Below are 26,552 nucleotides of genomic sequence, written 5' to 3' on the forward strand. Positions count from 1 at the left end.
ATCTCCAAGTGGAAGCAAGAACTATTAGAGGGAAGACACTAATCAAATCACAAGCTGACTCATCTCCCTTACAGAGATCTATATATGGATCCCTCATCCCAGAGATCCAGAGGCTGGAATTTTGCATATTGTAAGGAATTGTTGTTGGTTTCTTGAGACAACATCAGAGTGTTCGGTGATCTAAGCTTTGTATGAGGTGAAGAGGGGCTTACTTGCTGAGAGGATGATGCTGGGTCAGAACAACTGGTTGTAACTCCCTTGGCTCTTTCTTGTTTATCAATAGAAGCTATTCAAGTTTTCCTCCATACTCTTGTGTCATTTATATTTTATGCATTTGTATGGTCAATTTACATCTAATCCTAGATTGTTTATGATTATAGATCCATGTTCTTGTATAGTGCTATGCTACTGTGATCTTACAGGTACTCTGTGAAGCTGGGAATACAAGGGAGCAAGTGGCGAAAGGCTATCAAGAGAGAGAAGAATCGAACTAGGAGATTAGCGCAAGACAGAGGTTGGTCTTCTTTGTTCTTCTTTCATCTATATTTCATCAAGGAAAAACGAAAGTAGCTTTACTTTGTTTGTTTCTAAGGTAGCTACCACACCTTAGTGGGATAAGTAGTTCTATGTGGACACTTTTCCCTGTAACACAGTTCTTCCACTATTTGTTCCACAAAATGCTCTAAAACTGACCAAAACCCCATTTCCGCTCCAAAATCTGCTAATGGAGCAAGAAATTCATCGCATGGTAGGCTATATTCTGTCAGCCATATCGCAAATCGCAATCGACAAGTGTTGTGGGCTCATAGTCTTGTTAAACGACAAAACATTGTGATTGTAGTATTACGGACCCGCCGAGGATAATTAATTGTAACATATAAAATATCGCATTTGGGGTCCATCTCTCATCGCAATCGGCGAAGTTGTTGGACACCTAATCCTCTAAGGGTTGGTGTGGAAGTTGAACAACCAAAAGGAGTCCAAGGGACCATTTGGAATATGAAACCAAGGGTCACTCCACTGTATTATAAATATGTATCATTGTGAATAAGAAAAGTAATCTAATGTTTATCTTTCATATTGCCTCCACCATGTATGTGTTTGGCATGGTATCAGAGCAGACGATATCCTGCCATGCTCATATTTGAGCCACTAATTTCTGTGGTCTTTCTCTATGTGTTTGTCAAACCTAAGTGTTGTCTAAAATATTCCAGAATCTATCTACATCGGTCAGAGCATAGATCCCAATTTTGCTCTTTGCTCCTGTAACTCCAACTATTTTCTTGCCATTGTATGTTGTTGCTATGCGTTATATCCATCTATGCATTAAATGTTGTAGTCTGTGCATTAGCTATGTTATGCACTAATTTTCTGCACGGCCCAGTCGTTTTTTATATGAATTGGTGTTGATATATCTCCTAGGGTGTTGGCCATTTTATTTCAATTAATGAATCCTTGGGCGCTCTCCCTTTGAACGTTGGTCTGAATTTGCTTCTCAAATTATTCCTTCTGTGTCCCATTTTTGTCCGAGGGAATTAATTGTCTGTCACCGCACTTCTGAGATATGTTCCTGGGTTTAATTTATCTATCGTTGTTGCTCTTCTAATGCATTTTCCTGCACTGAACCTGTGTAGAATGATTTGGTTTTTTCTTGTGAAATTGGTCAAGGGTTTTTTCCTAATATGAAACACTGCCCCACATTAAACACTGCCTCAGAACTTGGCTTTGGAAACAATATGATGGATGGCACGTGTACTCCTGTGAATTGTGGAATCTGTGTAATTAAAGAGACCGTAGCATAAGCACATGAAGCGTTATATTTTCTGTATGATAGTTATGACGGGTGTTGCGATACATATGGTGCAGTGATTGTAGAACAATTTGCATTATATACACAATGATTGAACAAGTGAATTTCTATGTATGCTCCACTGTATTGACTGATTGATGTGCATGAATGTTTGCTTTGGGAGATGGACAAAGTTGGTCGGATGGTGCGTCTGCCTGATATGTTCCATTAATCATGTTCTTGATAAAATCACGATGGCCAGGGGCATCAATCACAGTGAAGTAGTATTTAGTTGTCTCAAACTTCCATAGTGCAATATTAATTGTGATACCACATTAGCGTTCAATCACACGCAATATGGGTTTTCTCCTTTCCCATGATGAACAAAATTCTCTTACAAAAATGGTTGCCTGAGTCTGGAGAATTAAAAGCACTACAGAACAGCTTCGCAGCGGTGTGGAGAGCAGAGAGACTCGCATAAGATGAAGAGGACAAAAGATTGATATCAAAGCCATTGTTGGTGGAACACCTAGCCTTGCGTGAAACCAAGTTATTGGACTGCTCAAGATCCTTTGGCATCTTTATCTATTAACTGATTTGGGTATCACCTCATAATTGCTCTCGAACGTCGAAAGGAAGTGCTCCTACAAGGCTAAGTTGTTCAGTTGAGAACATGGGAACCTCTTCGCTCAACAAAGCCAGCCATTCTTCATATAGTCACCAGTAAAGTAATTTGAAGGATCTGGTCACGTGTAAAAAAAGCTATCCTCCCACTGCCATTGGTTCCTTTGTTTGTAACAAAGGACACTGCACATCAATGCCAATGCTTCCCATTCCACGAAGAAGAGAAACAATGAATATTATTTGGGTGTCCCTGTAAAGTCATTTTTTTCATGCCATGTTTATAATATACATTGAACATCCTAATCTCTATCAATGGACTCGAGAGGTAAATACGTGTGTTTTTGTTATTTTTGAGGTATATGGGCATGGTGTTTTCATGGAGTTTGTAGGTTTCAATATGTTGGGTGTCGAAAGGCGCCCTCCATCTATATGCTCAGATCGTCCTCAATCCAAATTGACCAAGGATGATGCTCTCTCTATTTATGCTTGATTTTTCTATTGAAGCTGTGAACAATGTTGTGTGTATGGATTCAGTACGAGAAATATATCAGCTGAAAATGTCATGTAGTTTTGCCACACTGAGGAATAAACTATTGCGGTATTGCCAGCAATAGGCAGAGAAACACAACCTCAAGAGGGAATTCAATGCACAAGGGTTCTGCAAACACAGAATGGCCACCTGTAGCTTAACAATGATTGCTGCCACAACTAATTATTCCTAAACAGAGCTTGAAAGATTCCAGCAAGGTCGCTCTATTCATATGTTTGATGGCAAAGCATCTGACTTCATCTGCAATGAGTTCAACTCCTGAATGCATTACACCCTTGCCATTCCATTAGTCATATGGAGCAAGTCAATGCCATGAGAAGTTGAAAAGGTACGAAAAAATGTTTATTTTATAATATTCAGCTACTTGAATGCCACAATATGCCCTGAGGAGAAAGTAGGGTTGTAACGATTTTGCACAAGATTTTTATCCTCACCATGATGTTGGACTGAGGTTTATGTAACCAGATTTGATACTGACCTATTTCCTGTTTTGAGTCTCATCATTTTGGAATGAACAATATACTTTTCCTTGTATATGAATGCAACCAACCATCGTTGTGTGTGGATTTGGAGAATAATTGTAGAGTTAAAATCTTGCTTTTGGTTGTTATCGAGCTCTGCAACTCCTCTAGGGTTCGTATCAGGCAAACGCGGTGGTGCTTATCCCTTTCTCACGCGGTGCTAGCTAGCAGTGGTCGCGGTTCTGCTGGAGGCTGCAGTGCCCTCGCATGGGGGCTCCGTTTACGGCCTAGCACGGGTTGATTCCCTCCTTGAAGGTGACCTCCTTTGCCATGGAACATGGCAACGGTCCCGAAGACCCTCCTCCACCTCCTCCTGAACTGGAAGCGTTCAGGTCTCTTGTTGCAGCCTCAAGAAATCGTCAGCCTTTTGGACCTTAGCTCAGGTTCGTCAAAAAATTGGGAAGTATTCCAACGGTGTCTTTGCCGGTGGAAGACACTTGCAGATCGACATTGAATCTCGCCGAAAGAGGACTAATCGGCCAGTTCACAGGGTTATGGCCCTCCCCAAAAGCCGTTGAAGATTGGGTAAAGCGCAACTGGACCCCCTGGTCAAAGAAGGAATAAAAATTTATTTCGTGGGAAAGGGTTTTTTTGTGTTCGTGTTCGAAAATGCAAAAGATAGAAGCCTGATTTTCAGAAACGGGCCATATTTTATGGGCCCTCAAGGACTATATTTGAATAAATGGTCCCCCGACTTCGATCCAGCTCAAGACGTGCCACGGAGGTGCCAGTCTAGGTGCGCCTTCCTCACCTCCCCCTCCATTGCTAGAGTCAAAACTCGCTGCAATCCATCGGAAATGCTCTCGGAAGATATATAGACCAGGCGCCAAGGAAGGATCAATACTCTTGTGCGAGAATCTGCGTAGAGTTCGACCTAGAAATTGGGCTTCCTGAAGCCATTAAGCTTTCGGTGGCAGACTGGACGCATATCCAAGACCTCGACTATGAGCAGCTTCCCTTCAAATGTCGATATTGCCACGAATACAGACACTTCGCAAGATACTGTAAGAAGAAAAACGAGGAAACTACAGAGAGAGAAAAAGGAGAACAATGGAAGCAAGTAAAGAAAGCAGCAAACAACAGGCAGAACAACAAAAACAAAGGCAAGGAGACAGGGAATAAATCAGGGCAAGAAACCGAAAGTCACCAAAACGCCGGGAACAAGGAAGTCACTAGCGCAGTGGAGGACAAAAACCCCTTCGAATCTCTCACACCTCCCTCAGAGCCTCTGGAGACAGAACAAGAAGATCCTCCCCAGCTAAACAACAACGACTTTCAAGCTCTAGGTAACACATCAAATCCGAATCCAAGTAATAACTCTTCCCCTTCATATGCGGACATAATAAAACAGAAGAAGAAGAAGATAGAAAATGTTGGCTCCTCGGATGATGAGACCTTTGAAAGGCCATCCAATCGAGCCGGAAGGAGATCAAACAAGGAAGCTAGGGAAGAAGAATCAGAAAGGCAAAAAACCCTTGGAAGTCAAGCTACTATTGAAATGACACTTGGAAGGAATACCAGACCAAGGGCCCCCAAGGGGGGAGGTCCCACACCAACAAGCTGTAAATGATGAATCTGGTCTCTTGGAATTGCAGGGGTTTGGGAAATTGCAGGGGTTTGGGAAATCCCACTAAGGGAGAGGCCATCAAAGATTTAATGAAAATAGAACCCATAGACATACTCATGCTCCAAGAGACCAAAATAGAAGGGGAGATCCTTCTTAACACCAGCAATACCAAATGGAAATTTGATTCGGGGAAGGTAATCAGTGCAAGAGGCTCGGCTGGAGGAATAGGCACATTCTGGTCTAGGAACTTATTCACTCTTGGCAGATTTTACGAGTCCCAACATTGGATATATACAGAGCTATGGAACACAGCAAGTAAAGCTAAACTAGACTTGTTCAACATGTACATCCTGGTGCATTATGAGGAAAAAAAGAGTGCTAGAAGACCCTATCAGATTACTTAGAGCATTGCAACCCCACGAATATTGTCATAGGAGGAGATCTGAATATAATCCTAGATCCTAAAGAAAAGCGAGGCGGATCCTCTACAAGAGATCCCTTCCTCTCCACTGTGGAAAATCTCATCCAGTTATGGGACTTAGTAGACTTTAAGCCGGTGAAAGGAGCATACACTTGGACAAATAATAGAACAGGGGAACATCATATTTCAGCAAGGCTATACAGATTCCTCGCCAGCAGCTCAATCATGATGGACAACAGAATAGTTTTCTACAAGATCCTTCTTAAACTAACTTCAGACCACAAGCCAATCCTCCTGCGCATAAAGGAGGAAGAAGATCTCGGTCCCCTCCCATTTAGATTCAGCCCTCTATGGGCTGAAAGAGAGGGTTTTCTTGAAACTGTACAAACAGAATGGAAAACAGATGTCTTAGGCTCCCCAAGCTTCATATGGGAGCAAAAAATGAAGAACACCAAGAAGGCACTTAAAGAATGGATAAAGAAAGTCGCCAACACTCCCACCAGCCAGAGTAAAGAAGCAACAAAATAGTTGGAAGAACTCCAATTTGGACTGGAAGAGAAAGACATTTCAACCATGGACCTAGACAAAGAAAAATATGCCCAAAGGAAAGCATACAACTCCTTTATAAATGAGGAATAATACTGGCGATTAAAGTCCCGCAGCTTGTGGCTCAAAGCAGGGGAAATAAACACTACATATTTCCATAGACAATACAGGGCTCGGCTCTCGCGAAATCACATTGCAGAAATTACTACATCCAGTGGACAGGTATGCAGAGGATTTGAACAAATAAAGGAGGCCATCGTTAAGCATTTCCAAAACCTTCTCAGTGCTGGAAAAGATGGGAGCGAGGAGGACATAGAAGAATTCCTCACAAACATTCCCCAGCTAGTTAGTTCAGATGACAATGAAACCCTTCTAAGACCAGTCTCAGAAGAAGAAATATCAAACATAGTCTGGTCCATGGAGCCAGATAAAGCTCCCAGGCCCAATGGATTTTCAATTCACTTTTATAGATTATGCTGGGAGATAATCAAATCTGATCTCCTGAGAATGGTTCAGGGTTTCATGAGGAAGGAAAAGGTCGGAGGCGGCATAAACTCTACTTTTCTCGCCCTAATTCCAAAGGAAGAAAACCTAGGTTCATTCGATAGATACAGACCTATCTCATTATATAACTCATCCTACAAGATACTAGCCAAGTTGTTGGCAAATAGAATCAAACCACTACTTCAAAAATTAATTTCTCCTGCTCAAGGTGGTTTTGTGAAAGGGCGACACATCCTAGATAACGTCATCCAAGTTCAGGAAGCTCTGCATTCCAGTCAGATGTGAAAAGAACAAGGTATGCTAATCAAACTGGATGTGTAATGCCTTTGATAGAGTTAATAGATCTTTTTTGTACAGGGTTCTATCATCTTTTGGTTTCAACCAGGACTTCATCAACTTAATCAAAACCTGCCTGGAGAAGATATGGATAACACCAATGATAAATGGCAGACCTGCAAATTTCTTCCCAGCCACCAGGGGCTTGAGGCAGGGCTATCCCCTTTCACCCTTTCTCTACATCCTGATGGTAGATTCTTTAAGTAGAAAACTGACGATGGAAAAACAAAAAGGCAGTATACCAGGGATCAGAATCGAGAAAGGCATAGAACCAGTGAACCATGCACTATTCGCTGATGACTCGCTCTTGCTGGGGGGGGCTCTTCAAGAATAGCAACAGCCTTCAGAACCATATTACAGAAATTTTGCAGCATCACGGGCGCATTGGTAAGTGAAAAGAAAAGCGTGGTCTATGGTTGGAATATAGACCAACACTCAATTGGGAAAATCGCAGAAGACCTGGGATACATAGGGCACACAGAATGGGAAAGAATCAAATACTTGGGACTTCCAATAACGTTGGGCTCCAATAGAAATCACATGTGGGAGGAAGTAATCTCAAAATTCAAAAAGAAGATAGCAGCGTGGGGAGGTTTTTGGTTATCTACAGGCGGCAAACTCACCTTAATCAAATATGTCCTCTCGGCTCTGCCCACATTTCAAGCTTCACTGATGATGGCACCTAAATCCATTTCAGATCAAATTTCCAGATATATACGCAACTTTCTGTGGAACGATGGGCGAGGGAACAACAATCGATTCCACCTAGTCTGCTGGGAAACAGTGAAGAGACCGATGGCGGAAGGAGGCCTCCAAAACTGCGATCTCGTGCATGAAAACTTGGCTCTAGGTTGCAAATTGCTATGGCAGCTCTGCGCTGAGCCCAACCATCCAGTAAGCCAGATCTTCAAAAAGAAATACCTCAAGAATTGGACCATCATGACTTACAAGCCGGAGAAGCATCCAAAAGGCACACAGGCCTGGAAATTTTGCAACAAAGGCATAGAGTTCTTCAGAAGCCATTTATACTGCATTCCTGGCAATGGGAAAAAAACCAATTTATGGAAAGATTGTATAATGGGACACCGGCCTCTCATCGAAAAAATGGAGATCGCTAAGATCAGAGACTGGCTCCGTGCAAAAGGCATCAGGAAAATCGAGGATTTATCAAAATGGGACAGCAATGGAACCTGGCAAAGATGGAATTTACCCAGAATTCCAGAACAATTAAAAAATTAGTTGGCTGTCCTCATCGAAGCAATCTCTGATTTTGCTCCAGTTCACATCGAAGATGAAGACATTTGGGGCTGGGGCAAGAACAAAGTGTACACAGCAAGCCAAGGATATTATCAATTGCAAAGCAAACAAGACTCACCATACCAGGGAATTGTGTTGAAGCAAATTTGGGACAGCTTCAGCATCCCTAAAATCAACTTCCTTTTTTAGACATTATTCCACAACAAAATTCTTACAGGAGAAAACTTGTGCAAAAGGAGCATAGCAGGGCCACATAGATGTGCCCTCTGCAAAAGAGAGCTGGAAACTGCAAATCGTATGTTCATAGTGTGTGATTTCACAAAGGAGGTATGGTCCATTTTCTTCACCGGACTGAATGTGAACCCCCCTACTCAAAGCACAATAGCCTCCATGTTTACATCCTGGAATGCCAGCTATCCCCACCGTATTGTCAGCAAATCAATTTGGCACAAAGTATGGACAGCTGCTCCTAAATATGTTTGCTGGAAAATCTGGCTAGCCCGGAACGAGATTATTTTCAATAACACTGAGCTGCCAACAGTGAAAGTGGCGGAATAGGCAAAGAAGCTCCTCTTAGAAACTCTCAATAACTATACAGAAAAGGAAGACATCTCCCTAAGAAGTGAAGAAAGAGTGTGGTTGGAAGACTACACAGGAAAAGACAGACATCCAGCAATTAAGCGCCCAATCCACAAGGAAAGATGGCAGATCCGAGAATCTGAGGACAACTTCCAAAAGTGGTGGAAATCCCAGGACAAATGCACCATTTTCTTTGATGGAGCCTCAAAAGGCAACCCAGGGAAGTCAGGAGCAGGGGGTGTGATCTTCTACCGAAATGGGAAAAAAGATGAATTCAGCTGGGGCCTGGGACTGAAAACAAACAATCAAGCTGAAATTCTCAGTCTTTGGAAAGCTTGCCAAATTGCCAGAAAAGAAAACCCAAAGGAAATCCTAATCATAGGCGATTCAGAATTGCTGATAAAAAAATGGTAAAAAGGAAAAGTCTCAAGGATCCGGCATTAAACAAACAGCTAGCAAGAGTAAACAGAATGTTGAAAGATCTCCATTCGGCTCAAATATGCCACATTCTTAGAGGATTAAACAAAGACGCGGACAGATTGGAAAATATTGGATGCTCTCTTCAAGAAGGAATGATTAGCATAAATGCAAAACTTTCGATCAAGGCAAACATTCCTTAAGAGGAAAGAGTGCTTTAGTTATTATTGGAAATTGTAATGGTCATTTAGGCTATGCCTGATAAGCTTTCTATCAATAAAAATTAACCGTTTCAGTTAAAAAAAAAAAAAAAAAACTCTTGCTTTTGGTTCATTCCTCGAGGAAGAATATCACTTGATTGTTGTAGTTTTTTGGGAGAACAAATTTTGAGATTACCTTGTAGTGACATTGGTTCATAGTTGTGAACAAATTTTAAAGTGTAAGTTTGACATTGGAGAAAATGGCCAGAATCAATGAAGTATTAGAGTTCCTCAAAACTCTGATATTGTCTACTACTCATGATACATTAAAAGTCAGCAAAGTTTCTCTCACAGACATTCAGGTCTGTCTACAAAATGCACAAGAGAAAATTGACTTTTTGTAGCTTGAATCTCAGCTACAGCGAGCAGAATTACAACAATGGAGTCATCATTCTAAACCTGTTTCTGTTCAGAACATTGAGACAACAACCCATCAGCAACAAGTCAATAATGTTACAGTTCATTCAGATTTAGTACCCAATGAAGCAGCAGTTGTACATGCAGATGCAGAAATTCAGTCTGCACTTCCCAAGTTGGTCATCAGACCTTCGAAAGAGCTTGTCAGCAACAAGCACAAAATTAGCCTTGGATATGACAAGGAAGTGTCCTTTCATATTCCAGACTACCCCAAACCAATCCAATTTCAAAGTGCTGGATTTCTTCAGGACAGTTCATCTTCACCTGCTCCTCATGACAGTTCACCTTTAGCTGTTTTAGATTCTGCCCCTCTTCCACAACAACATATTGTGAAATGCCAACACTGTGACCGAGTTGGCCATATGAAAGATCATTGTTTTTATCTTCATCCATATAAGAATTGTCATAAAACCAGTCATTGTTCAAACAGATGCTTCAAAAACAAACCTCCTGCAAGAACAAAGATTCATCTTGGATGGATCGCTTCTTAGCAATGGGCATCAACAGCCAAGAATATTTTCTAGTCATATGTTAGAACTTCTTCTAGAGTATTGAAAAGTCTTGCAGTTGAGTTTTCCCCATCATCTCACCTTGTATCTGACAAGAGGGGAAATGATGTTCATCTACAACCTTCAAAGCCACATCAAGCGAGCCTAAGCCACAACCTGCCATACCATATTCAGAGTTGTATCCAGAGACAAAGATGCCCCTGAGCATGCCTTTAGTTGGTGATGCCTCTTCAAAGAATCAGGGACACTTCCTCTAGCAGAAGACTTCATCTTCTTGCCAGTTTTGGAAGAGTTCCAGGAATTGCATTAAGCATTCCAGAGTTGGTGGTAATCCTTAAACCATCACAGGTTGAGACCTCCCTTTTCAGGTTGAGGTTCTCCATTTTATGCGTGGTGAGACCTCCCTTTCATGGTTGAAGGTTTCCTTCTTCAAAACATCAAGAGCAATTCCTCTAGTAGAATACCTGAGCTTCATGCCATACTTGGAAGAGTTTTGGGAACTGCACTAAGCGTACCAGTGTTGGTGGTCATCCCTAAACCACCTCCCTTATACCAACATTTCATAGAGCACATTCAGCCTAGTGCTGCCATGCATTTTTTGCACATTTTTTATTACAGCTCTCTTCTTGGACTCATACATAAGCATTTGGATTAAGGAGGGGAATGTTGGAAACCTAATCCTCTGAGGGTTGGTGTGGAAACTGAATAGGCAAAAGGAGTCCAAGGGACCACTTGGAATATGAAACCAAGGGTCACTCCTCTGTATTATAAATATATATCATCGTGAATAAGAAAAGCAATCTAATGTTTATCTTTCATATTGCCTCCACCATGTATGTGTTTGATAGAAGTTCAACAGTCTGAAGGTCTTATTAATCGGCGAAACACTGCAATTGTGGTATTGTGGACCTGCCAGGATATTAAACTATGACATATAAAATTCCTGCGTCTGGGGTATTATCGCTCATTGCAAACAACAATCAACTGTAGGCTCTTAACACAACAAAACGTTGCGATGTGATATCGCAGACCCGTCGGGACGTTAAACTGCAACACAATAAAGTATCGCGTTCAGGCAGTCATCGTAATCGGAACTTTATCGGTGGTAATAACAATAACAGTGGGGTTTTGGTGCAATATGTGATTGTGATTATCGCAAATCGCAACCCAACTTGCTAGGGGCTGATTCTTAACCTGCATCCTTTGTTTTTCCCCGATATGCGATATGCAAGACCTAGTGGCAACCTACCACTTGGCGCTTCCCCATTCGCTGGGACCCTTGCCATGTCATCCAAACCTACCACATAGACAAGTCAAACTTGAACTTTGACTTACTCTAACTTCTGCAAACCAACTCGAATTTGAGTGCCATTCACACCATTGGATTCAGAATGATGAGCTCTTCAATCTGAAGCTGAGTTTGATAAGATTTTGACACTTCGATTTTTGAGCATAATTCTGAGCACCTGATCAAACATGAAAGAGAAAAATAATGGATTGTGTAGATGCCTTCTTTGGACAAATAAATCCCATGGGGATTTTTCGATGGTGCCAGTTAAGGTGACCCTCTGAGGTGTGAAGCAGGAGTTGTTCTTTATCTCAATCATAATCACTACTATTTGTTGCAGTATGCTCCAAGTAGGGAATCAAATTCTAAGCCTGAGTTTGCAACCTTGTGGACTCTAATTTATAATGGATGTCATTTGGGAGTCAAGAGGCCTATTAGGGGAATTTTGAGGTCTAAAATGGGCCTCCTAAGGAAATTATAAAATAATAGTGGAAATAATATAATAAGATTATATTACATCATCAAATTTTAGAAGAAAAAAAAGAAAAAACTACTTTTTCAACTCATATTTTCAACTTATCTCCCTATGGGTTTACTCAAATTTCGAGTGAGAACACTTATTGGATGCAGAATTGGATTCCTAGTCTAAGGAGTACCCATGTTGCATACTTTCGATGGACCTTGCTACAGGAAAAATGAGAAATACATGAAAAACGTGATTGCAATCACGTGTTTTCATGTATTTCTCATTTTTCGTGTAGCACGATCCATCAAAAGTATGCAACATGGGTACTCTTTGGATGAGGAATTAAATTTTGCATCCAACGAGTACTCTCGCTTGAAACTTGAGTAAAAAATTAGGGAGATAAGATGAAAATACGAATTGAAAAACTAGTTTTATTATTTTATTATTTTTTAATCTTTTTACTTTTTTACTCCAATGGTGAATCATCCCCCATGGTTGACATCATCATCTTGAATCCTATTGGTTCTTATAAATTTTATTTTGGTTGTACATTTTTCTTAGGAGGTCCATTTTAGATCTCAAATTTCCTCTAATGATCGAGGTTCTTGGAAGTCCAAAGTGAGTAATCGATTAGGTTGATAAGAAGATGGAGGTAGATATCCCTTCTATAACTCATATTTTGCATGAAATCAACATAGAGCTAGATTCTTTTGAAATGATCTCATTTACTCATATCTATAGGGAATTGAACCAGAAAGTGGATCAACTCTCCAAAGAGGCTTTGTTGTTTCCTATAGGTTCCTTTAGTCAATATGAAATGTGGGATGATCATGAAATCAATGGCATGGAGTTTCACTTCTAGAGTTTTCTTTAGATTGCATGAAGGAATTTTGAACATGTTTTTTGTATTATGATATGATCTATACATATTTGAAGCTTTTCTAGACAATTTTTTGAGCTAAACTTGAATAAGTCCACTTGTTTGACACCATTATGTATATTTTTCTCTCAGAGAAATATAAAGTTTTTTTCTTTTGGAAAAAAATAAATCAATTTGGTGGTTAATGTTATTGAGTATTTAGCTAAAACTCATGTCAAAAATAATATATTTAAATCCCTCAAACAAAGATACACATTTTCCCATAAAAAACCACTAAAAAAAATATAAATGAAAAACAAAAAAATACCTTGAAATATTAGATAAACAAAAACCATGATCCTGCTAGGTAAGAAGTTAAATTGCAACCAAGGATAGTATTAGATCTCATATATGGAACAAAAAATAGATGCTACTAGAAAGCATGTGATCCCACTGGAGGTAATGTCAATGATGACCACAAGTGACACTAACGTCTTGCATATATTATCTAGGTTATAACCACCCTTTGGTCCTAGAGTAAATCTCTACAACTTCCTCTAATTGGCTAACAACTTGTCTTCCTGGGATATAAGGAAATTGATTATTGACCCAAGACCCTGAGGAATTTGGAAGGAGTGAAAGTATACCTCCTTGTGGACCACCAATAAGTTATTTCAAATGGCATAATTTTCCTTTAATATTGGTGATGAGTTAGCCTCCATTTATGGATAGTAGCAAGTAATGGTTATCCTCTCTACTAGTTGACGACTGAGTTATTATAAGTTTTAGCACCTTTAAGAAAAATCATGATGACACCATCTTCAAAGTCTCAACCAATCAATTGAAAGCAAATGAATAAAAGGAAACTAGTGCAAAGATTGTTTCATTGCTAGACCTAAAATCATCTTACTTCAGCATACAACTCTAGAGCTACTCCCAAATAAGTGAAATTGTTGTCCCCATAAAACTGCTAATACTACTAATGGTATTCGAGCATGATTTTGATATCCATTAGATGCATCGCTACTAATAGTAATTGTGTGATCCCTTTGCGTTGGCAACCATATTAGGCATGGTAGTATGAGCAAAACTGGCTTTATTAATAAAACACACATGGTTTCATGTTGCAAGAAAAATAAGGTTGGTCAATGATATGCTTATTCTAAATATTTTTCATTATTTGATAGTAAATGGATGTGAGTTAATAACTACATCTTCTTTCCTTTATGTTTCTATATTTATAATATTAATGATAAAATGAGTAAATTAATAAGTAAATACACCTAACTTTTATTTATTCTACTTTGTAAAAAATAAAATTGTGTTAATACCGTCATTTTTTATTTATTCTACTTTGTAAAAAACAAAGCTGTGTTAATAACGTTATCTTTTAAAAATTAATGATTTAATTTTTTTTTAAATGGATTAAAATTCTTAAAAACAAAATAAATTAAAACTCTAAAAGAAATTTCTATCAAATTTTCAAAAATAATTAAATTTAGCAACTTATAAACTTAATAATACAATAAATAAAGTTTAATAAAAATAATTAAATTTAGCTGCTTATAAACTTAATAATACAATAAATAACGATGGTAATAAAATTTCAATATAAAAAAAAATCAAATTTTATGCTTACAAAATATTTTTTGCCAACACTGTTAAACTTTTAAAAATGCACTCTCACTAATTTAGAAATGTGATCTAGAGATTTTTGTTGGTTTTTAAGTGTAACAACACATCAATAAAAGCTAAAGATTTTTGGGTTACACAATTCATATAAAAGTGTTATGTGTTTCCATTAAGACATAGATAATGCCATATTTCAAAATGTGTTTCAATTAAGAATTAGATAATACCATAATTTATTTTTTTATAAAATTTTGATTTATTTATTTAGATTGTAACCTGGTAAATATCAGAGGGTATATTGTTTTTAGAATTTTTTTGAAAAGCTTTTATATATATATATATATATTATTGAAAATAAAAATAATTAAATTTTTGAAAAGTTTATATATATAAACAAAAATAATTGAATTGTTTTTTTTGCTTTTTCATTAAAACCTACTATTTATTTATAGCATTTTAATATTTTCATCCTAATTTAACATTTTAATCATTATATTCTCATCCTAATTTAGGAGGCCTAATTAGTTGAGTATTCATTTATTTACTAAAATATATTGTAATAAGCAAAGGGAAACATTGAAGCAAGTAATGACATATTTAAAGGTATATGAGAGGTCAACCATGCTTTGAGTTAGAAAACAATATGGGCACCACCACCACTATAGTAGTGGTAGCAGGTTTCATTATGTGCATGTGGAGGTGATGGCTAATATCGATTGGTCATTATGTCATAAAGTCAAAACCATCGTGCGAAGTGATTATAGATGACACATTTGCGAAGAAAATCATTTTTTAAAGGTTTGATGCAATCATTTTGGAGGTCATTTCTAATTTTGCTTGTAAAGTTTGCTTATGAATGGTATATGAATCTGATATGGGATACATATGTTGTGAATAATTTTGCTTGTAAAGTTTGCTTATGAATGGTATATGAATCTACTCTTATGATATGGGATACATATGTTGTTAAAATCATAGGTTATTAGTATACCCGACTTGCAGGTGGTTGGTTATGCTCTTGGTGTTATAGTGGCAGCTATGAGGTTTGATCCTGGGTCTCCCGTGGATTAAACTTGATAGTTACCGATTCACCATGTGTTAAAAAAAAAAAAAAAAAATCCCATATGAATAACAATTATAAGCAAATATTATTTATAAAATATTACTTATATAATGAATAAATAAAAAAATAAAATTAATTTTTAAGTTTAAATAATGATATTATTTTTTATTTTAATATTATAATAACATTATTAATATGATTTTTTATTTTTTTTCACAAAAATAATATTATAAGGATGAATATTAAATATGACATAAAGTATATATGTAATACGTTTTAAAAAGTGTAAATTATATATATATATATATATATATATATATATATATGATGATAATTAATGTCCATTAAGAGCAATATGGTCTACTAAACTTAAAGAAAGTAAGAGATTAGTCGACATTCTTTAATATTTCATTTCTATGGTCGAAAATAAGGAAGATGAGTATTTCTAGATCACCATAATTTTGTTGACTGAACAAGTCAAGAAGTTTGGTAATTTGGAAAAATAAATAAAAATTAGAATGGATGTAAGAGCCGGGCAATTCAGGGGAAAGTGTTTTTCGTTTTCAACCCTCTTAGTATCGCAAAAGTGACAAAATATTTTGTCCCAAGGTGTTTTGGGAATTGACCAACACCCGATTTCACTTTGAAGCTCATGAGAATTAGTTCTTATTTTGGCAATGTTCATTTTCTTCTTAGCACTAGTTAAGATAAAACGATAATTATGGTTATCAAGATTGGAGTTGATCACCTCCTTATAGTACCTTAGCGTCATTTTTCCCTCTAACTCCTTATACTCCCACAAATTATCCTTAAATTTAGAAGTAACAATATTTTTAATATTATCTTTATTCTCTAAGATTATCTCTTGCTTTGCCCCCCAAAGATCTAGCTAAGACTGGGCATTTTTATGTCATCCTCACTTGAGTCGGAGGTGGGGATTTTGGCTAGAGTTAGAAGAAATTTTGGGGAACCTCTTCGCTTCCATGTTATATAGCTTCTTCTTATACACGAGATACCTAATCATAACCATGCATTCATGGGGAAAAATATAGCTTCAATTAAGAGGATAGAGTAGGGAGTATTTCCTTTACTCTTAAAATTGTAGGTTATAAATTACTTTTGGATCAACTTAATTTTTCCTCCAGCATTTTCTAGATATATTAAAACCCCAAACTTCACATCCATATAAAATATATTTCTACATAAATAATAATTATAAAATAAACATCACATAATATAATAATATAAAAAAATTTATATGAATAATAATTAGCAAACAAAAGTTATTTATAAAATATTATTTATATTAAAAATTTTGATTATACTTTTTTATTATAAAATAAGTTAGTTTTTAGATTTAAATAACATTTTTTTCACTGTAGAATTTATTAAAAATATTTTTATATTTTGTTTTTAAAATAATATTTTTAAAAAAACTTTAAACTTCACAAATAATATATAAAATAAATAAATTATATATATATATATATATATCAAAAATTTTAATTATAAAAATGATTATTTTAATTGTAAAATAAAATTAATTTAAAATTTAAATGATAACCTCTTTTTCCATTAATGATTATTAAATATGATTCATAAAAATAAACCTTCTTTACTTTCAAAGTAATATTATATAAATGAAAACTTTCTTTATTTTCAAAATAATATTATATAAATAAATATTAGACTTAGAAATATATAACATATTAGTAAAAATTCTAAATTGATTTAATGATTAAAAATACATATGATTAAAAAGTTAAAAATTTAAATCTAATGGAGTGGAATTTGTATATTACTATAGATTTTAGTATTTACTATATATATACAAATTTAGTGTCTAGATTATCTATTACCTGATTATTATTATTATTATATTAACTAAAATTAAATAAAATTTATATGAAAAGGAAGATTATAATTGGGGCCATTACAAGAATACATTATAAGGTCATTGCAAGAATATATAGTAGAATCAATATAGATCCATCTTAATTATGGATTTAGAAAGCATTAAGAGGGATTAAATCTCTTGAGGTGCAAACTTGTTTTAGCTTGCAAAACTTGAAAACAAATTTGCACTTCAAGAGATTTGATCCCTCTGAATACTTGTTAGATCAATGATTAAAATGGATACACACACGAAAAATGTCAAAATGTAAAATAGTAAAACTATTTGAAATATGTTATTTTCAATTATATATATAATATTAAAAGGTTTTACTTAATATAAACATTGAATTGTTTTATTTATGAATCACATAAATATTTTATTTAAGAACCATATTATTCACATTTTTTATATTAATATATTTTTAAATACACATCAATATTATCTAATATTACATATTTAAATATTTTATTTTATGATTTATAATGAATTTATTATTATTATTAATATATTTTAATTGTCATATATTTATTTTATATTAAAAAATAATAAATTGAACCCCTCTCTCTTATTACTTTTATTATTTAAATATTTTATGTTAGGACTTACAATGAATTTATTATAATTATTAATATATTTTAAATGTCATGTATTTATTTTATATTAAGAATTAATGAATTGATCTTCTCTCTCTTATTACTTTTATTATGAAGTAATTAAAAAAAAATTGGATATTGAAACATTTGATTATAGTGAACATATTATTTTCCTTTTTTTTTTCTCCTTCTATTTATATAAATATAAAAAGTTGATTTTGAAATAGATTAAGTAATATAGATATTCAAATAATTTATTTAAGTATTTTATTGAAATATTTTGAAAAAACATGTATAAAAATTATACATGTTCTTCACATACTCAAAAGTGAAAATATAAAATAAATAATAATAATTTTAATTATTTTATTTCTTTTTAAAATTTATATAAAATTATGTTCATATGGACATCACTGATTAAATAAGAAAAAATATAGTAATCTAAGAACACTTTTTTCCATTTTTTTTATTATAGAAATAAAATATTAAAGAGTCTCAATTAATCTCTTACTTTCCTAAGGTCCAATAGACCACATTGGCCTTAGTGGACATTAATCATCATCATTATTATCATCATTTTATTTATAACTAAGAGTGAGAGTAAAATTTTTTACCACATCTCCTTCATATTAAATTATACTATAGCGAACATAAATAGAGCGGAATTATTGATTTTTATAATACTTTTAATTACAACTAACCAAATATGTATATTATTTTTCTTTTTTATTATAGCCAACATTGTTTTTTATTTAAAAAATAATTTATTTTTATTTTAAAAAAGACATATATCAACTTCACATTGAGCGCAAACGAAATCACGCAAAGCCCAAAAATTAGATATCACCCTCATACTGGGCTAAAAAATGCACCTCTCAACACAATAATTCTATCAAATGACCTATTAGAACTTACGAGAATTGTTTTTCATACATTAAAATCCTATTTTTTTTGAAAATGTAGACTTTACAAAAAGTTTTTAGAAAAAGACAAACTAAGAAGTACATCCAAACATAAAACAGACTAAAGTCACTCATCAAGGCCTCATTTTCAATTAAGTTAAAAGTTGGGTCATCTACCATTTGCTAAAGTGCTTTAGTATGGTTGAAAATGTAGACTTTACAAAAAGTTCTTAGAAAAAGACAAACTAAGAAGTACATCCAAACATAAAAGAGACTAAAGTCACTCATCAAGGCCTCATTTTCAAATAAGTTAGAAGTTGGGCCATCTACCATTTGCTAAAGTGCTTTGGTATGGTTTAGTTGCTATTGTGCATTGGTTTCTTTGGTATATTTCTTCATTTGTGAAGCAAATGCAATGGAATGATAGTAAGTCCTCTTGAAACAGAAGGAGAGGAGTATGGCCATGTGAAGTTGAAATGTGATGTGGTGAGATAACTCGACAAAGGAACTTTTGTCCAGTTAGGTCTTGACTTTGTTTGTTGTAATTTTTAACTATTGGAAATAAGAGTTGACTGCCATTGCAAATAGGTCTTCCAACTAGGTGTCTAGGGGATTAAGCATCTCATATTTAAAATTAGGGGATTAAGTATCTCATAGGTATTCCAACTAGGTGTCTATTGTCCTTATGCTTTCCGAAACGTATCTCATATTTAAAATTCAAAATATTCAATATTTTGTGACTGATTCAATTCCCAATGAAATCTTGTTACTTAATTTACTGATAAATATATATTTATTAAATAAAATACAAGTGGATATTTTCTATTTTCAACTTGCAATAACAATGTTGGAAAGAACACGGCCATAAATTGAACAATTAAATGCATGATAGACAAGGTTCCCTACCGATCTACAACCATGTCTGATACCACATGAGGGAGGGGGTACGAGAAAACATCACACGTGAACCTTGCAAAATGGTAGATATTCTTGTCTTGGTACATATTAATGGGAAGTGAATATAAAAATAAATGTTCACGTTACAATGGTTGGAATTAAACTAACTTTAGTTCACAATCGATTGTAATTGTGATGGCTAATTACGTTTTTACAAAGAAATTGGAAGAAATTAAAACAAGTTTTGTACAAATTAGTGGACCTTTTATGTATGGTGATTGTTGAAGTAAATTGCAGGAATGTGATGATTACTGAAATTGGAAGAAATTAAAACAAGTTTACTTACAAATTAGTGTACTTTTTATGTATGGTGATTATGTATGGTGATTGTTGAAGTAAATTGCAGGAATTCGGTGATTGTTGAAGTGAAAGAATAGGATTGTTGAAGTAAATTGTAGGAATGTGGTTAGGGTTATAATTGTGAGGTTATGAGGTCATTTTAAAGTTTAAAGGATAAGGTATTTATGATTTAAATTTTTATCTTTGGTTACATATATTATGATTTAAATTTGAATGGTAAGGAAAGTTAAGTTTAAAAATTAAATTATAAGGAAAGTTGATTGGATAAAGTGATTATGTTTGGTGATTGATTGGGACAATACTTAGGAAGAATCATGTGAAAGAATAAAAGTTGATTGGAGAGAACGATTGTGCTTAGTGACTATTGAGACAACATGATTAAGGAAGAATCATGTGAAACAATAATTATAATCAAGTGTAGTTGGTGTTAAGGCATTCATTAGTTAAATATTGTTATCTTTGTCTTTATAATTTTTTTCCTAATTATTATAATGTAAAAGAGAAAAGGGTACATATGGTAGTAGGTGAACATTTGGAAAGTGTAGTTAGTGTCATCAGTGAAAAGAATGTAATCTTTATCTTTGAATTTTTTTTTCCTTGATCATTATAATGCAAAGGAGAAAAGGGTATGTATGGTAGTAGGTGAAGCTTTGGATCTAGACCAAATTGTAGGTTTCATGGATAAGGTTTTAATTAAACAATTATATGGAAGGCATATAGTAGCAAAATCATTGAATACTTATATACGACAATAAAGGAGATTGATTATATGATATGGCAAGTGTACTACATTATGCCTAAGTGTTGGCTCAATTTATTTATCGATCTTAAGATGATGTAGTAAAAAAATCAAAGGAAATTATTTTTGAGATTCATATTTTCTAGTTGAAACCTTGGGACATGTCTTTGGACCTTAGGATTGAAACCTCCACCAAAATTTTAACTCGGTTGAAACTACTAAGGTTTCCTTATAAAGTTTTGGACTAACAAATTCTTGTAAATGATTGGAAAAATAATGGGGAAAACCATTTCAATGGACCCCTCCTTTAGGACATGTGTTTACAAGATGGTGGATAAGGTACTCATGGAAATCAACATAAAGGAAGGGTTTGAAAGGATTGTAGATATAAATCTATGGCATAGAATTTATACATAGTCGTTAGACTACTCCAATGTTTCTTTTCAATGTATTTAGTGTCATGTGAAAGGTCATATCTAGTTAAAACAAATTGAAATCCATTTACAAGAAGATTTGGAGGAGAAGGTTTGAAAGGTGGAAGATTCTCTTAAGCATGTAGTTACCAATCTAAAAGTAGAATAACACAACCCATCTAAGGAAATGTTTGTTTATGACTCAGTAGACGATGAAAAAGCTTTGAGGTTTAAGGTCCAAAAGTATTAAGACCGTAATATACAATAACATACTTAGGATAGAATCATAGGTCTAATGTCTCAAAAGAGGAGGCTCCATGATTGAAGGTAGAAGACCATAAAAAAGCTAGGGTTTCAGGTGATTTAAATGGTATGTTCTATTTATATTCTCCTCCTAATACTGCTAATACAACCAAGTTAATAGTGCTTTGGGGGTTAGGACTTTTGGGATTTTTTTTTTTTTAATTTAGCTACAAGCCCTAAAGTTTCATCCATGGAAAAGGAATATATGGGGGGTATGTTTGTCGACAGTAAATATTATTCATGTTTTGGTAATAATAAGATTTCTAAATCTTTCAATGCTTCTAGTGAAGATTCTCAAATCAGGCTTCTATATAGATATGAACTCTTGAAAGAGGTTTAGAAGCCTACATGACTTACCATCTTAAATCGAGAAAAATGGGAGGAAGAGATGGGGGATTTGGGTTTGGTGAGATTAAGTAGTGATGGGTTAAAGACCCAAAATACTTGTCAATTGGGATGAATTCACATATTAAAATTGCACGACAAAAAGTAAGAATTAAAGTTCAATAAGGAAATAAAACGAATAACTAGGGTCCCTAAAACAAGGCAAACCCTATAGAGGGTTGGAATGTGATTGTAATGTCCTTAAACATTAGAGGGTAGGGTAACCCCTCCAACATGTTAGGACTTTATAGGTCTTGTGAGATAGAGTAGCTTAATATGCTATTATTACAAGAAACCATTCAGGGAGTGAAGTTTATTGGGATACTAAAACCCCTTTTAAAAACATTAGTTTTTGTTGTTATTAATGATTTAGGTGTATTGAGGAGACATGTCACAAGTTGAAGATCAAATGTTTCTTTGATAAATGCTTACACTTTTGTATTGGTTTATGCACATTCCTTAAAGTAAATTATTTGGGGATATATATTTATGTTGTAAATATATATGGTCCATATGATGATATACAAAGTTATTGGGATCAGATTTTTTACCTTGAGTCATGAAAACAAGATTTTGTGATTCTTAAGGGAGTTTTGAATTTCACATAGAGAAATCCAAATAGGGGGTTTTCTGCAAGAGTGGATAGTCTATGGGATTATTTAAGATATAATTTCAAATAGAAAAGTTCCATTCATATAGATCCAATCAACATTTCACTAAGTTAGAGAAATAATAGGCTAGGAAAAGATGATGTCTCCAATCATTTTGATTGTTCTTTTTTATGATTGATAACCTCATAGGAAGGATAGTCAAAAATGGATGAAGCACATGCCATAGTCTAATATTCATATAGTTAGAGTTGAAAAATCAGAATCCCTCCTCTCCATTCAATTTCAACTCTAGTTGGGTGCTTGAGGAGGAATTCTAGATCTTGGCTAAAAGTGAATGGAGGGGTTATGATGATAGTATGGAGACTTTAACCTATTTACAATTCATAGAGACCATGAATAGAATTAATAGTAAGGTAATGTATTGGGTTGTGGATATATACAAAGCAAAGGATAAAATTTTAAACAATGTTGAAGACGAGACAAATTAGATACATAAAAATAATGCAATGGGGGTATTTAATGAAGAACAAAGGTTGAAGATAAATGATTTGGAAAGAAAGACAAGGAGATTGTTGGACAATAAAGAAGACAAGTGGATATTGAAGAGTCAAACATTATGGCTAGAAAATGGTGATGAGAATACAAAATACCTTGATAAATTTGCAAATCCCAAGAAAAGGATGAATGAAATTTAGGAAATGAAATATGAGGATGGGTCTTTGGTAAGAAGTAATGGTGAAATAAATGGAATAAGGATTAGACACATTTAGAAAATCTAAAAGGATCCAAATGAAGTAAGCATTGAAGAAAGAGTTAAATTAGCATCTTATTTCCCTATTTTTATTACCGAGAGAAAAATATGACTCTTTAAAGAGGTATGAAAGGACGAATTGAAGGTAGTCTTGTCCACTTTTCAGGAATATTCACACCCTAAGGGGTGGAATATTGATTTTTTCCTTAAGTTGTATGAACTGGTGAGAGAGGACTTATTAAGGGTTATAGAAGAAGTCAATCGTTTTGGTAGGATGCGTTGGAGTTTCAATGCAACATTTACTTCTCTAATAGCAAAGAAAGAGAAATATAGTGATTTTAATAATTTTATGCCCATCTTACTCTAAATATATAAATATAAGACAATATCAAAGGTTTTTGTTGTGAGGATGAAATATGTGCTCTCAATTGTGATCTCATCATAATAGTTTGTACTTTTGAAGGGTGGACAAATCCTTAAGGCTATTTGAAATTCATAGGAGGGGCTTTATTTCAAAAAGACTAAAAATAAGAAATCAATCATAATAAAGCCAATCTTTGAGAGGCACGTGATAGAACAAATTGGTTGTACTTGATATTAATTCTAATACATGTAGGTTTTAACGTTTTTATTGTTAACTGGATCATTGTCTATGCCAGCTTTGTGGACTTTACCATATTGATTAATGGATCAACATAAATCTTCTTCAAGCCATTTATAGGCTTAAGAGAGGAGTGTCTAGTCACACATTTGTTATTCCTCTTGGTATTTAAAGGTCTAGTTAGGGTTTTTGTGGATGCAAAAAGAAGAAGAAATTTACAAGTTATAAATATAGGATTTGATTTATTAACTCATAATTTATGTGTTTATAACTTAGATTATTTCTAAATTGTTCAAAGATGGAATCTAGGGAGATTTGAGAAATTCTGAATATATAATGTATGGCTATTGGGAGGGAGTTAATGTACAAAAGTATACCCTTTTTCATTATGGGTTGGAGGAAGATGTAGCACAGAGGTGAGATTCCTTATTCTTTTCATAACTTTTAGCTTCCAAGAAGGACTAAAATACTTGGGATTTATTCTAAAGCCCAATAACTATAGCAAAAATGGTTGGGTATGCCTTATAGAAAAAAGAGGGAATGATTTTCTAATGGTGCAATAGATGGTTATCAAGGGGGTGGAAAATAGACATTGATAAAGTGTAGCTGAAGTTGTCCCATTGTATCGACACTCTCTTACATCTATTCTAAAAGGTATACTTGTGAAGTTTAAGAAAATATGTTTCGATTTGTGTATAAGAAGGTAAAGGCGACAACCAAGGGATTCATCTAACAAAATGGTTGGATACTACTAAACCAAAGTTGTTGGGTTGGTGGGGCTTAGAATGTGTTCACATGTTTAAGAAGTAGCTAGTTGCTAAAAGTTTGTGGAATTTGTTGATGAAGGAGAGATTTTGGAGGAAAGTAATTAAGAATAAATATATATCCTCGGGTTCTCTATTATATTGGATTATAAACCCTTAGATGTGCATTAAGAAGTTGTCAAATTTGTGTAAGGATTTAGTGTTTTCATTCCCTCTTATTAGAGATAATTTGGCATAGACGTTAGGGAGGAGAAACCAAGTAAGGCTTGAAGCTAATTTTATTTTGGGGTGTGGGAGTGTGGATTTACTACTTGATGATGGCCTAGCATATTCACTAAGTTAATGATTTTATCAGTTTAAATCAAGGATATGATTTGGATTTTACCACTATTTGGTCTTGGGGGTGGAAAACGACCTAGTCCCTGCATTCGAAAGGAGATAGGGAAGCAAGAGAGAATATATAAGTGCCAAAATTGAAAACGAGTCATATAAGGTTGAATGATGAGACACAAACACTAGAATGGGATCAAGGTAAGGTTGTCAAAAGTTATTTTGCAATTCTAGGATATAAGGTTATGAAAGATGGTAGAGACCAAGTAGAGGTCTAGCAATGGTCTCTAAGATATGGAAAATAAAATATTCTAAGAAAATAAGGATATTTTTATGGTTGGCCCTTTAGAACGGAGCTTGGACATGGGATATGTTACAAAAAAGGGAATAAAAATGGACCAAGCATATGCTATAACTGTAAGAGAATAGAGGAAAACTTTATACATTTAATAATCCAATGCCCATATGCACACCAAATTTGGAAGGATGAAAAAATTATAGGTATCCCAAATGCATGGATGACATTCTATAAAACAATATTTGAATAATATGTTTAGGGAGAAGGAATTGAAGGGTTTAAGTAATTACCCTATATAAATCTTTGGGGTGTTTCAATAGTTCATAATGATAGTTTTTTTAATGGTAATGGAAAGCCAACTTCCGAGTATTCTCACAATCATATGGTTTAATTTAAATTTGTAGGTCAAGGTTGAAGGAAAGAGTCCCTCATCAAATTGGGGAGTTGATAATTAGTAAACATATCCTTGGGGTTTCTTTCATGGAGTGAAGCAACTGCCTCAAGCTTTTATCAATGTTATAGGAGTATTATATTTTTTAGATTGGAATTCTATCAAATTGAAAGCAATCTTGGGCATAGAAACCAAATATTTAATGGAGTTGATGGCTTTGAGATGTCTGTTGAAGTTGGAAAATTAGAAATGACTTGTTTGATTATATATTTATGGGAATGGTGTTGTCATTAATTGGATGAAAGGGGAAACTTAGAATCAAAATGTTACTATCAAGCCTCTAGCTATCTAGTTAAAATTGATTTTAGGAATATTTCAAAATATATCATCACATACATCTACACAAAGCACAACATTGATGCCAATCGACTCTTAAAGGAAGGATAATCAATTGAACTTGGAATTTATGGTATTAGAGGAATTTGTAGATGAGTTTTTTTTGTATATCATCACAATAAGTCATTTGATGTATGGCTTAATGGATGCATATTTCCATGATATTGATCTTTTATGTTTCTAAAAAGAAGCATTAGTTAAATTTATGTTTTTTTTTGGGTTTGTGTAAAGTCTAAAAAACTAGATAAATTTTATGAAAGAATATTTCTATGTATTTTAATTTTTATTAGAAATAAAATATAAAATTAAATTGTATA

The sequence above is a fragment of the Pinus tabuliformis genome, chromosome 4_2 (assembly GCF_031772625.1).
Source record: "Pinus tabuliformis cultivar Carrire ecotype Pingquan chromosome 4_2, CPIR1, whole genome shotgun sequence".
NCBI classification, from domain to species: Eukaryota; Viridiplantae; Streptophyta; class Pinopsida; order Pinales; family Pinaceae; genus Pinus; species Pinus tabuliformis.